The following is a 15,185-nucleotide window of genomic DNA, read 5'->3' as shown; positions in this document are numbered from 1 at the left end:
AAATCACAATGATTTAAAACAGTAGGAGGAAATGCACTGAGGTTAGTAAACACAGACCAAAAGGCAATAGCACAGATTACATCATTCAAATCAATTGAAAGGAAAATAAACAGAAATAATTTCATGTTGTGAACTAGTAGTGGCATTAGCTCTTACAGCAAGAGCCCTTCCATTCTGTTAAAACACAGCTAACATTCAGATAAAATAACTAAAGCTTGGTAACCAGTAATTCACTCTTCAGCATTTCACTACAATCATTAAGTCAAAACTAACAGAAGAATTACAGTAGTGTCTTCACAAAAGGGATACAATTTTATTCCACCACAAGAGTGGTCATCTAAAGATCTCCTAATTTGATTTCTGAATACAATTTAAAATCTTCTCAGAAGTGTTCTACTCTTTAATTCTGTAGATCTTGCCTTGGCAGATCACACATACACTAAAGTGCAAAACATTCATTAAATGGTCTGAAAATTCACTCATAAATCCTAGAGTCAAATACAGTATCAACATCTTAAGGGTGTCAGCTTATGCAAACTTCTTCCAGTGTCAGCAGTGGGAAAACTCTATAACACGTAAATTGAACAGAAAATTTGCAAACTGGTAGGAGCTGATTAGGCTTTTAGCTCTCAAGCTTAGCTTGGTTTCAGCTCTGCATGTATTGAAATTACCAAATAGTCAGTTAAATAATCTGCTCCTAACCTTCATGGCTCAGTGTTCTGGAGAGCAATGTTAAGTCTATGTACTCTAGTTCCAAAGTCTCCCAGTAAAAATCTGAGTCTTTAGCCTTTCCTTTTACAGGGTCTCTGGGACACGAAGTGGCAGGACTGCTAGTTCTGCACAGGGAAAGAGATTCTCAGGATTCCTGCAAAAAACAGGACTTCTACTAAACAGGCATAAAAATTCACTGGCAAAGGCCTGTTCATAGCAGAAGTTCCTGTAAATATGGACCCACACTACTGGTATGAAACTAGCATTCAGATTTCTGCCTTTATCTAGCTTTCAGGATACTCTGTGAAAAATCTTGGCAAAGTTTAATTATAATAAACCTGAGATTCTGGACTACCCATGTGGCCTATAACCACATTTCTATTTAGTTTGTGAGCATACCCTGAAAACACCTGGAATTACCAGGACTTCACTGTACTAACAGCCTCACTAAACCATAAATCCAGCCACACAAAGAGCTGTGCTGGACCTATCTTATTGATTTTCCTACCCAAAAAAATTTCTGAAGAGACATCAAAAAGACATTTTTAAAAAAAAATTTGTTCTACTTTGTGCTCCAGTGTGCCCTATATTTTGCTCTGTCCTGTCATGTCTTTACCCTGTGAAATAACTAACATGCTCCCTCACAGCTGTCATGCATGTTCTTTCTCAAACTTTTAAAAGTTTTCTCTTTTGTGGAAACCAATCTGGGATGTTTGGCCAGCACTAGAAACTCATCTTGGAGGTGTTTAAGGAAAATGTAAGATAATATCAGTGCTGATGATAAATATCTGCATGAGAGACACACATGAAATTAACTCTCTCTCCTTTCGTCCTCCTCTGAGACAGTAAGAGGACAGCAAGGTCATATCCTTCAAATGATTCATAGCTTTTTTGGCACTTTCTGAAGAGGTCTATTACTCAGTAAATTGATATACTTCCTGTATTGATTTTGAGCAACAGACATTTTGTGGAATCTTTCCCATATTTCAGGAAAGGAACCTAATTTCATCTTTACAACATGAGAATGCCATAAGAATCCTTGTGAAAGCAAAACCAGATAGACTCACGGTATGTGAGATAAACCCTATGTTTAAAAGCCCTTTGAACAGATATCTACCTAAACAAACTGCTCCCAGTTGTCTAAATTTTACCTGTACTTGTGTAATGTTACAGAAAGAAAAAGAAAACTCCCACAAGTTTTCTTACTGACTGATTGTATGCTTTTTATTCACTCCTGTGAATATATATCCAGTTTATAGGAAAAGGTGGGTTTTAGTTGCCAATTGCTAATATGATTTCGTGCTTAGTAGTAAATCACAATCTCACTTATAAATTAAAAGCATCACAGATAATTGATCCAACACACTTGCCAAACTTTTTCTTTCTGTCAATTTTGATATAGTATTAAAAATCAACTTGAAATAATAGAATGGTTTATGAAATGCAGCTACTGTCTGTTTTACATTTTTTATTTTTAAGTAAACTTGTGCCAAAAGGAAAGCTTACATAGAGCCAGAAAGTCTGTATGAAATCATTTAGTACCCCCCAAAAATGCACTAAAGACAAATTAAGTTCTGAACTTTCACTCATCTATAATAGGGCCCCCTACAAGAAATTGTTTATTGTTCATGGGCCAACACTAAAAATGTGATTAATTTCAATTTGTGAAATATGCTTTGATCATAATTATTACATATTTGAATGAATCATTAGAAAACCCCACCCTTGTCTGAGATGGGATTGCAAGTCCACTGTTCTACAGTAAGGTGTAAGTCAGGTGGAGTGGTTGGAGGGAAGAGAGAGGCAGTAGGTAACTTTTAAAACAGGATGGTGTGACTTTTTATATGCTAACATTGATTGCAATAAATCTTTTCTGCTTCAAACCAGACATTCCAGTGCTCTATCACTGATGAAATTCAGATTTCAAAGGCTGCAGCCAAAAAGCCTGGTTTCAATCCACCATTGGAATGGGGGCATGGGTGAAGGAAGAGAAAAATGAGCTAGACTGCAGATGATGAGATCAGCTTTTAAAGTGCAACATAGTGTGTTTTAATTGTGGTTTAACATATATAAATATATAATTTCAGGATGTCAACTGTCACGTTCAGAGAGACAATATGAAGTTATTCCAATCCTTCTTAGTGAAAGCAAAAAGCGAGCTCAGCAATATAATGGAAAAAGAGAGGTTTGAAATCAAATTACATTGAAAGAACAAAGAGCTGATTGATCCAAATCATATCCTGAGAAAACTCAGAAAATAACAAAAAAATAAGGTTTTCAGACTGTTCATCTCAGAGTCCAAAAAAAGCAGAAAAATGCAGTCAAGCTGCAGCAAATTTTGATTCCTTCAGTGCTGGCATGTTGACAGGGTATAGATGTAGAACGCATGAGGGCATGTCTTTGTTCATAGGGCGTTCAGAGGAACTGCTGGATTATATCCTCTCTTGGGACTGGTGGTACAGTACCAATTGTCCAAGTACATAATCAATTGTAATAAGACATAAACTGTGCAAACATTATTACATTATCCATTATATGTCTGAGTTTAATGGTCATGTGCTTCAAGGAGACTAGATAACAGAACTAATGTAAATTAAGGTGGTCCAAAATAACACACCTTTGGGGATTTCAGTGTTAACGGAGTTGGGGCTAGCATTCAGATTCCAGATTAGCTGGGAACTGAAAGAGCTGACAAAGGTTTAACCAATAGCTCCTACCTGTGTGTTAGCCTCCATTAAGCAATTCAAAGGGCAGGGACTTGACAAAAGAGTAAAAGATATCCAAAAGCCTCTCTACTAGCCCAAGAAAACTTTGTGACCCGTATCATCATGACCAGCAGACTCCAACAAACATGAAATAACTATTACCCTCTTAAAACTAAAATTGCAAAACCATTAAAAAGAGATGAGATATTATTTAACTCATTTTTGTTTGGAGATGTTTAACCTCCTGTAAGTGCAAATAATGACAGTTTTATAAAGTGACAGATCAAGGTAAAGACCCAGTTAGTAGTTGTAAATGCTGTATAGTAACATATCTTAAATAACTGCTGTCAGAGCACCAGGTTTACTCTTATTTACTCCTCTCCTTTGAGTGGACACTGCCTGGTCCAGTCTTTGTTGAGAGGAGCAAGAAAACTTCACAACTACTTTTTGGTCTCCTTCCTGTCCTGGCTCCTGAGTCTGGAAGATGGATGCTCTCCCTGTCAGCATGTTTCAGTGTAATGGACAACAACAGGGCTAAGGAGAGCAAGACTGGAGTCTTCAGGTTTTTTAGAAAAAGAAAGGCTGTTTCCCTAATAAAAGGTACTAAGAAGTGAAGAGGAAAGAGGGCAAAGGAGAGAAATGGGGAGGGAAAAAGGAATTTCTGAGGTTTGGGCTTTGCAGCCAAAGGGGTGATTGCTTTGATGGCCAGGGAAGGTATTTTGCAGGACCCTGACATTTTGTTCAAGATCTCATTTGGTTTTAGTTTATGAATGCATCCTTATCGTGCACAAAAGTCTTCAGGATGCTCAGCCACAGACTAAATGAGCAGAGATATAAGAAAACATTTAGAAAGTATGGCAAAGAATGCAGAGTATAGGATAGAAAAGGAAAAACAAAACTCAGAATAAACCAATAAGTACTGTTCACTACTTACAAAACTATATGAAAAGTTTACAAAGAAAAAGATCTAAGTCACTGCCATTCATGCAAAGTTTGAAGGGCTTGTACTGCTGTGACGGGTACAGCTTTGAGGCTCAAGTAGAAATGAGCTTGGTTCCAGCATCGTATAGGAAAGGATTATACATGAGTCCAGCAGACACTGAGTCTTGCAAATACTAGAGCAGTCCATCATAACTGGCAGGTACTCTGGAGGACATTGAGTGGAAAGAAGTTTAAAATAGAATAGCTGAATGATGCCTTTTCTACCTGAAGATAGCTCAGTTTTTTTAGTAAAACTGCTTTTAAATGTGTATGTCTTCAATATCAAATTAAACCTATCTTTTAGAAGTTTATGCTCGTAGTATCACCACAAGATATCACAGTCTTTTCATAGATCTACAATGACTACAGCCCTTTCCAGCACATTACTAAATTAAAGGATATTACTCTAAAAGTAGCAAATTAGATTTGACGTGTCTAATTGTTATAAAAGGCTAACTTTATTAGCTCAGTTATATCCAATATGTAATACAGTTACATCAAAGCAATTAGCTCCATTAACATCCCCTTTCTGACACATGTGATTTGTGACAGACTTCCCATATACACAATGCTAAATACAGTAAGTAATCCATAAAAGTCACCCAGATTGTTGCATAGTGTGGAATCCCCCTGAAACTGAATGGATGCCTTGGAGGTATATAAGAACTAAGGGAATCAACCATCATACAATTGGAGATTACTTCTGCCCCCAGAAATATTAAAACAGTTTTAAGGAACAAATTTGGGGTTGGAACAGATCAGCCTGCACCCTGTAATAAAGCAAAGGACCCAAGACTGCTTTCCTCCGAACTAGGTAGGCTGAATATCAAAAAACAAGGAGCAGAGCATAAATATTTCCAGAAAATGCACTTAGGCCAAATGTGCTTCCTAATGATGCTTAGTTCTTCCTGTTTATAAAAGCACTGTGTATTTATGTAGGAGGACAAATTAAGACAACTCCACTAATTTCCTCTTTTTGGAGTACCTGGTCTTGGCAATGAATTTTAAACAGAAAACATGATGGGATATTTCTTTGGTAATTCTTTGTTAGGGAGTGGGCGGAAAGAAGGAAAATCTATTCTGCAGCTACTGGGACTACAATACCTGGCTTGCAGCAACCATATGTTCACGAGAAGCTGACTTCACTATATAAAGAAATTGGAAATTGATCATTACTGAATAATTCGGTGCAATATCTTTTACTCCTGTGTGATAGCAATCACATTTTATAGCAAAATAAAGGCCTTCCCTTGAAACTGATTCAACAGGGAGATCAGGGCATTGAACCCAGAAAAAGATCCATCCTGGTAACTGGACCTCTGACCTACCCAAGTGCAATAACCAGAAGGATGTTTTCAGCATAACTCAACCTTCACAGCACTGGCAACTACTGAGCCTGCTCACCAAACCAAACTCTGCATGTCTACAAAGCCAGTGGCCTGTGATTAAATTATAGTATGAACAGACACACTTAACCTCTGCTGTGTCTGAAGTTTTGCCATAGGTTTTGGGGCAGACTTAAGAGACAATCACTGATTGTAATCAGTAACTCATTGATTATTTAATAGTCGCAATATGGTACGGAGCAAATACAAGCAGGACCAACCAGCACAAAATGGCTAATTTAACTTAAAACACCAAACAAAACCAAGCCAAAGAAAAGAAACCAAAGAAAGAAAGACACCTGTTCAACTCTTCAGGACAGCACTAGTAAGCCCCTTCAAAAGCTGCTTTCAAGCTTAATATCTTGATGGTTTGAAGCAGCTCTTTACAAGCTAATCATAGATTGGCTTGGATTGGAAGGGCCCATAAAGTTCATCTCTTTCTAATCCCCTCCAACACCTTCTACTAGACCAGGTTGACCAAAGCCCCATCAAACCTTGACTTGAGCACTGCCAGGGAGGGGCATTTAAAACTTCTTTGGGCAACCTGTTCCGATGCCTCACCACTCTCACAGTAAAGAATTTTTTCCTAGCATAGAATCTTAATTTATCCTCTTTTCGTTTTAAAATCCTTTCCCCTTATCTTATCACTACATGGTCTCGTAACATGTCACCCTCCTATTTTAATAAACACCCTTTAGCGACTGGAAGGCTACAATGAGGTGTCCTTGGATCATTCTCTTCTCCAGACTGAACAATCCCAACTCTTTTAGCCTGTCTTCATAGGAGAGGTGCTCAAGCCCTCTGATCATCCTCGTGGCCCATGTCTAGAACTGTTCAGAAAGGTCCACATCTTTCTTGTGCTGAGGATTTGAGGCCTGGACACAGAACTCCAGGTGGGGTCTCATGAGGGCAGAGTAGAGGAGCAGAATCACCTTCCCCAACTTGCTGACCAGTCCTCTTCTGTTGCAGCCCAGGATGCAGCTCACCTGTTAGCTCATGTCCAGCTTTTCATCCACCAGAACACCCAGGTTGCTCTCAATGATTTCCTCTCCCAATCCATCCCAATCTTTCCCAGTCCAAACAGTGAGTGCAGAGCCAAGCTTATTGCATTTTTCCTAACTGTCTATCCACTTTTGGTAGCTTTCTGCATAATTTTCTAGATGTGATGGATCTTACCATGTGTCATGTGTCTTTCTTCCCTCTCTGGAGACGGTGTGAAGCTCGCTCCATTCTCTGGATACAGAAGCAGGATTTCAAAAGCTGGCATTCCATCCACTTACTACAAGGGTCTTCAAATCAGTATTAGATTTGTTCCCAGGTAAGCTTGTGCATGCACATGTACCTGTGCAATGCTACGTGATGCAAGGCACAGGATGTGCAATACTGCACTGGACTAAATAAAAGCTCTGTAGTCCTTTCCAGAAGAGCTAAATTGCCTTTCCAAAGAACACCTCACAGATATTATACATATCCTTACTCTAGTTACTGGTTTTACAGTGGATTAAATGGGTCACCATGGTACTTCCTTGAATTAATGCAAGATCAAGAAATCTAAATGATTGATTACATCACCAAATGATTATCAGTAGTCTCGACCAATAAAGAAAATAGTGCGATACAGAGATGTCATTTAGAAATGTCTACACTAATAATTTCTAAAGTTTGCAGGCACTACCAAACAGAATTTTCTTGCTCAGTGAAAACACATGGCAGGAAGTTAGTGGTACAGAATTAAACAGAAAGATGACCATTCAAGCATCTATTTTTTCTACCATAGCTAGTTCCTTATTTTTAAACAGAAAACAAAATGTTCCAAACAAATTTTCATGGAGGCACAGAGAAAGAAAGAAGGGCCAAGAGCTTCCAGTGAGAAATTTAATTGTTGGAAATATTTGCAGAATCTTCCTGCATATGCACAATCTTTTCCAAAAGGTCAGATGCAAAAGTGAGAGGCCATGAACTCATTCACACGTGTCATCACACCTAGAGTAGTAATTATTCCGACCTGGATCTTTTGTCTGGTAGAGAAGTTCCACATGTCAGTATTCAAAAGGCTGGAGTAAAACAAACAAACAAACAAACAAAACAAACAAACAAACAAACAAACAAACAAAAAACCAAAAAAAAACAAAAAAAAAACCAAAAAAAACCCAAGCAAACAAAAAAACCCCAAAGAAAAGAGGGATTCTGGGTTCTGTATCTTGCTGCCTAGAGCACTCAAAATGTTGGGAAATCATATCCAAAACCTTGTTCTGATTCCAGAAGAGCAAACCCATGCTGCTGGCTTCTGTGGGCAGGACCCTAAACACCAGAGTGCGCTACAGAGTGAAGGCCACTTCACTCACGCTCTTAGTGAGGACTAGCACAATTTCTGAATTTGCAGCCTTTTTAAAGACAGGATAGTTGCTTTTCTGCTGAGGATCTTGCTGTATTTAGAAACCTATCTGTGCTAAAATCCATTCATTGGTTTTCTGCCTGAAAAGATTCAGGACATTGAGGGTTAGTTGATAACTAGACCTGTTAAAATTTGAGATTTATGTGCAGAGTCAATAAAGTGGGTCTGTTTGATTAACTCAGTATGTTTTGGATATGAAAATGAGACTTTGTTAGTTCTGAGATAATCTACGCATGCGTTTAGTGACATCTCCAGTAAAGGAATCATGCATTCTGTGAATTTCATTGCTTCAGTGTCCATGCGTAGCCAGAAACTCACCTAGCAGTTTTTTATTCCATTTTGCCTGGAAAGACAGGAATGAAAAAAATGGCATCCAAACCAGAAGATAAGGCTGAGTGGGTTTCTCTAAACTGTGGGGTTATGGGAAACAGTACACAAAAATCTTCTTGTAAAAAGTTTGATCCCACATCCAGGTCTCTTATTGTTCTCAGTGGATGTAGGAATATTACTGTAGAGATTTAAAAGACAGAAGAAGAAACTTGATATTAGCTTAGCTTAAATAAGGGCAATAATTTTGCTGTGATCACTACAATTTCACTTGGCAAAAGCTAGTATTCATGTCAAAATTGAGAAATAGCAGTTTCAATGCTGGTTTGTGTTTCTAATGTTTTAGTTTTGATAAAATGCCTGTGTTCCATACAGGAGAAGTGTCTGAACTATTAAACTTTTCTATTTCATGATACAGTATAACTATGAATGAGGGTGCTTGAAGAGGCTTTAACCAATGTCCACATCCAACTTGAGACAAACCTTTTTTAATTAGCTGTCAAGTTAGTGTAGACACAGTTTTGATAAGCAAAGGTCATTAAAAGTCTACTACGATCTCTGAGGGATTTTACTGATAATGGGTAGGAAAAGACATAGTGTTGTAATCCAGCCAGGTTTCATGGGGAATTCAATAACATGGTATTCCAAAAGTATTTCATAGAATGAATCACAATATAGCTATTTTCCATATCTTCTAGATGAACAATAACAGAGAGGCCACAAACTCTAACTATGTTTGCTTAGCTAAAGAATAACAGTTTTTCCAACTCTATTGTCTGTTATTCAAACATTGTTACTTAATAAAAGGTTAAATCACTAAATAGTTTAACATTAACAATGTGAGGCATGCTATACTCTATATAGTCTATGTAGCCTCTTTAAAAACAAGCAGGAATGCACAAATGTCTTGCTGTGAAGCTGGTTGCCATCGTTTGCATATTTTATGTTTACACTGAATACAAACATATATTTGAAAACAGATCTCGTTTAGGTCACAAATATTTTAGGATTTTGACATTTGAATGGACTGATTTGTCACTACTATGATGCTGATTTAATGTAACCACAAGCATACAGCAAACTAATTGCAAGTGTCGTCTTTTGGATAGGTTACAAAAATACACTCTAGTTTTGTTTGGGGTTATCCTGCATGCGCCAAGGAGACTGTAATCAAATGGAGGGAGCTATAAAATGAGGCAGGCTAAAACTAGGAGCTATTCAGCATTCTTTAAATCTCATGGCATTCATATAGAGGTTATCTTCTTGGAATAAGATAGCAGCTAGTGGTTATCCTCTTGGAACAAGATAGTGTCTCCTGAGCCAACAGCACTTATCATATTGGCTGATTTGACAAAAATTTTGAAATTTATACAAAAAATATATTAAAATCTAATCAGCATCTCTAAGAGAACTTAATTCAGCATTTTCACATTCATACTTAACTGGAGCAAGATAGTAAGATAAGGCTTTTTGAAATATTATTACTCAGCTTGGAAATGTTTTTAAAACGTTAATTTCAATTTATATTTTTTAAATGTTTATAAAAATTTACATTCAAGCATGCATTTGTGTGTGTTGTTTAACAACATACAAATGCAAAAGAGATTTTCACAATTGATAGGGGAAGAAGCCAATGGATGAAGCTACTATGAATTGCAACCGTACATCCAGCTGAGATCCCACCTTAATTATTACTGAAGCCATGCCACATTCCATATTTGATTTGATTCTACTTCTCTGGGTTCAGTCGACCAAAGGCAAAGAGTTTCTAATATAAATATGAGGGAGACACTACAAGGGGTACCTATCAGAGCTGCTAAAACCAGATTTCAATAGAACGTGACCTTCCAGTGCTGTACCCTAAAATCAGAGCAGATCAGCTGAGTGCTGTACTCATGTGGAACAAAAAGGCCATGTCATGAAGTACAGTTACCGTCTCAGTTACTGAGGAAAAGGGTAAATGAAATTTGATAGAGACATTCTGCAAACATGCTTGTGACAAGAAACTGCTATTGATATTGTATATCTTAGATAATCTCTATTCAATGTTGAGTTCTGCTCATTTGCAGTGTCAATCAATCAGCATATACACAACAAAACAAAGGAAAACATCCATCGGGGTAAATAATGCTAATACTGGGTCCCCAATAAAAAGTAATCTTATCAGATCATGGCTTATTTTATCTGGATGTCCTTGATTAATACCCAGCTTTCCACAACATAATTCATTACAGTATCATGTCGTGCCTGCGTAACAGCATGTTCATGTACAGGTGCTGCCAGTAACCAAAGTCAAACCAGCCTTGTGAGGTTCCCAACAGTGTGTAGTTATTCATCTCTTCATGCACATTTTGTTATCCCTTCATGCATTGCTATCCAGCCCAGCACCTGAGCACTCTGGTGTGGAACTTGGATGTGTGTCCTTCAATACCCAAATGCACTCGTTAGGCTATTACTGGAACTGCACCATGAACCAGAGCAGTGTGAAAACACACACTACTTTTTGTTGTGTTTTTCTCCATCTTGGAAAAAAGTCCTTTGGTTCTAATCCAGCTCATATTGCAACCACAGACAGCTTTGCCAGCAAAACTGGGAGGGCAGCACACATCATTCATGGCAAACCTGTCAGGAGGGAATGAAGGGCACTAATGCTTCAACCAGGATTGCTATAAGCAATCTTCAATCTCAAACTAAAATGACTGTCAAGAAAAATCACATTTGATTATTGTGATAGCAGCAGTGTCCTACAGAAAACTTGTGGCTGAAACTGTGTCCAGCCCACATTATCTTTATATGACAGGGTTCCTTGCTCCACGTGCAGGGAAGCTACACTAACTGCAGTCAGCTCTGAACAGAATAACCAGACTAATCTTCTGCCTAATTTCTATCTCTCTTCTTCCCAAGCATACAGTCAACACTGACACTTCAAGTCCTCGGACCTCAGGCTGAGCTCCCACGGGCACCAGTGGAAATCCTCTCAAGCAGAAGTGTACAGCCTGTTTATCTGGCAGAGTTCTGAGGCAGAATATTTGAAAGGCAGACTTGTCAATTATGAGTGGAGAATGAGCAAAAATGTTACTCTAAGGACTTTATGTTAAGGTACAATACCTCTTAGATGTGTGATGCATCTGAATATTTTTAAGACTCATTCTGGGAAATCAGTTCACAAGGCCTGAGGGATTACTTCAAAACATGGGACACAGTGCACTTAGCAACTTAATGCTTTTACATACGAGAAAAGTATGTTCTAAATGTATCTGGTAACAGTAGGGCAGAGCCCATTTATCACGCCAAATTCTGAATTCTCTTTGATTTCAATCTGACTATGGACATGAACAAGGAAAGTATCTCCTTGAACAGGGACATTAAACGGCACTTGGCAAACTAATAAGGAAGAGTAGCTGAAAAAAACCAAAAGCTTGCATGCAGAATTACAGGTCACAGCAATGGAAGACAACTCTCACCAAAAAGTATGACAGTGAATGTAATCATAATGCATTCTTTAAGAAGAAAGGAAATAACTCAAAGTGACTTCTTCTTTGCCTTATTTTTGGCATCCTTTCCACTATAGACAGCATATTAGGAATTAATTTGGGCAACAGTGAATTCCTATTCTACCATCACAACTCATAAAGTATGGGGAAGCCCATTTCATGTAACATGAGATATCCCTCTATCAAGTCACTCAGAAAAGTTCTTATTTACAACCTCCTCAAGTAATAGCAAACTGGTGGCTGAAAGGGATCATGAACTGCATCACATGAGAGAAGGACAATTACCCTGCTTGTTAATTGTATAGAAGATAGTGCCATGTCAACATTTATTAAAAATAGATGGCATTAGTTTAAAAAAAGCCTGGCAATTTTCCAGAGACCCTTTTAGTTAATCTTCCAATGCACTGAGCAGCTTTACAGCTGAGAGGGCTAGGTTACTCAGCTCATTGGCAGTAGGTAAAATAACTCCTCTCTTCCTTTCTGGATAAAGGGTCAAACAATTTTGGGAAATTTGTAAATGTTCAGGGAAACATGCAATCTATCTGACTTCTGATGTTCAATTTAAAGGTGTTTTTTAAGTAAAGAAGAGCCAGGTTTCTTGATCTTCTAAAAAGAGACACCAGAATGTTGCTGGTATCATTTTAATTGCCACAGCATAATTATTAAGTTTGAGGGATGTTCAACTCTCCTGCATCTAAGAGAAGCCTCTCCCTTTTAATTTAGTCCCAGACCACTAATGAAATCTGAAAGGAAAAGGTGTGAAATCCCACTGCTGGAAAATCAATATCAAAGCTCTTAAAGTTTTATTGGTATTGGTCTACAGCCTATAGTTTGAAGTTTCTAATCATTTCAGTCTAAGAACTGTACTTCTCTAATCAGTCAAGTTCTCTTTGTACTCTACTTTCATCAAAGGCAGTAAAAACTGGCCCTACCTGATTGGATGGCAAAAAACTAGAAATAAAAACCAAGTTCCTCTATTTGTTCATTTTTATTGCAGTATTGTTTATTTTGGCAGCCAGTAAACACTGATGTTTAATATAGAGAAAGTCAGTATATATTACATTTATATAGACATATTTGGCATATTTGGGTAGAATTTAAGCTTTTTTTCCAACAATAATTTTTTTTTTCCTGAAAAAGCATGTGTCAGGCAAGAACAATGAATTCCCATTAGAATTCTGCTAAAGAAAATTTATAGTCAGTATTATCATCATTAGCAGCAGGAGCAGCATTTTTTTCTTCATGACAAATCAGATTGAGAAACCTGTAAGAGCTAAGGGCTTGCCAGTGATAAAATTGTTGTAGCGACACTGACTTCTACCAAACGTGGCTCTTATTTTTTATGTAAAGACAGAAGAAATGCACATATAATCCAACCTCCCAAAATGTGGGCAGAATTCCTTAGAAGTCTGTTATCACATATATTAATATGAAACAAAACATGAGTAACACTTTAAACACTACACATTTACAAGCCATATACTTAGGGCCTAAGGATATTGACAGGTCCATGACAGGACTGAGGTACTTTTAATGAAAGTGCTCCATTCTTATAAATTTACTAAATGTTTACAACTGCAGATAATACTACAGCAAATCTTTGTGATTTTATGTGGCTAAAATGAGTATACAAACCATGGGGTGGGGTGTGTCTAAAGAAAGTACCTCATTATGATAAAAAAAAAGGAAAAAAAGAAGAAAAAACGCCATCAAGAAGATTAATTTATGGAAGTTAGACACACAAGTGTTCTGGAGACTTACAGAGAAGGAGACCAGGGACATGTTCCTTACATGACCGATTGCTAAGCGGTCACAAGTGTATTCCCTCTGTGAGTGCTGGCAGGAACATTCAGCAGGTTTTGGTGAGACCCATCTTGAAGGATAGTTAGCCAAACCCAAATGCTGGCTCCTTGTGCATACATTGATAGGCAACTTGGTGTGCAGGACCTGCAAACAACTCAATGTCTGAAAGCATAGAGTGAGTGTCACTGTGAGCTAAGTGGTGTCCAGCCAATCTTTATTAGCATTCTTGAGGCAGAAGGAGTTGGACATAATAATTTTTTTCTATCTGGTTATTTTTCTTCTCCTTGACTACAAAAATTATCACTCTTGCCTTTCCCAGAACTTACTTTAACTCTATAATGACAGCTGTTCATTCTCACCACAGATACAGTAAATGTGTTTTGAGCTCTCTCTCTCTTTTATCACTTAATTCCATTTTCCATTATAAAAGCAATTATGATATCAGAAGGCACCTAAAAGGATTCCAGTAGAGTAAATAGTTCATTATTGATTGCAAAAGGATCTGGGACCAGATGAGAGGTTGTAATCATAGATAATGCATACTGACCATGCTCTTCCACTTGTGGTTTTATTGTTTATTTATATGCACTGTCTGTTCATATTGGATCAGCATTTCTCCCTCCCAGCTCTCACCTCACATTCTCCAATCCCACCTCCATACGCCTATAGTACAATCACATTGTCTCCTGGATCTACTGCTATTTATTTTTCAACTAGCTATAGGTTTCTGTAAACCTCAGCTCCATCTTTGACCCAAGATACAATTTTAGTCATCAAGATAAGTACTTTAGTGCTTTGGGAAACAATCTGGCTGAAGGTGATTGACAAAAGTAAGTGGTTCATTTTTGAGTCATGACACAGCCAGCAACACATAAGCCCTGGCACAAGGGAAGGGGAAGCTTCTCAGCAGTAACTGGTGTAGACCCAGTATGAACAGAACAGGCTCTGATGGCCTGAGGAGGCATGTACTGGCCATTAGGCAGTCCAGCTACAGAGCCAGATGTTATCCAGCCTCAGCAAAATTGTCATGTCTAGCTCACAAAGCTTTAGGTATTCAGGTATTAGGTATGGTAATAAATCATCCAGTATCAGTTAACTGAAGGGCAGAGCTCTACAAACACCTTTGGCGAAAAAAAAGTTGTCAAATGGGAACCAATATCTTAAGTAGCATGCCCTACATAATGACATTTGGCATGTCTGGTGGCACTGTCACTAGATGGACCAAAGAAGTTCCCTTTCCAACTAGCCACACAACCAGCGTATAAATAATGTGGGTACAGTGAGGTACCGAGCTGAGTTCACGTCACTTGTACCAACACCTTCCTACAGTCCTGCATGTCAGCCAAGTCAGTGCCATCAGAGAGTTCCAATAATGGACATTTCC

Source organism: Corvus moneduloides, chromosome 1 (genome assembly GCF_009650955.1).
Source record: "Corvus moneduloides isolate bCorMon1 chromosome 1, bCorMon1.pri, whole genome shotgun sequence".
Classification (NCBI taxonomy): Eukaryota; Metazoa; Chordata; class Aves; order Passeriformes; family Corvidae; genus Corvus; species Corvus moneduloides.
This window is presented reverse-complemented; position numbering follows the sequence as displayed.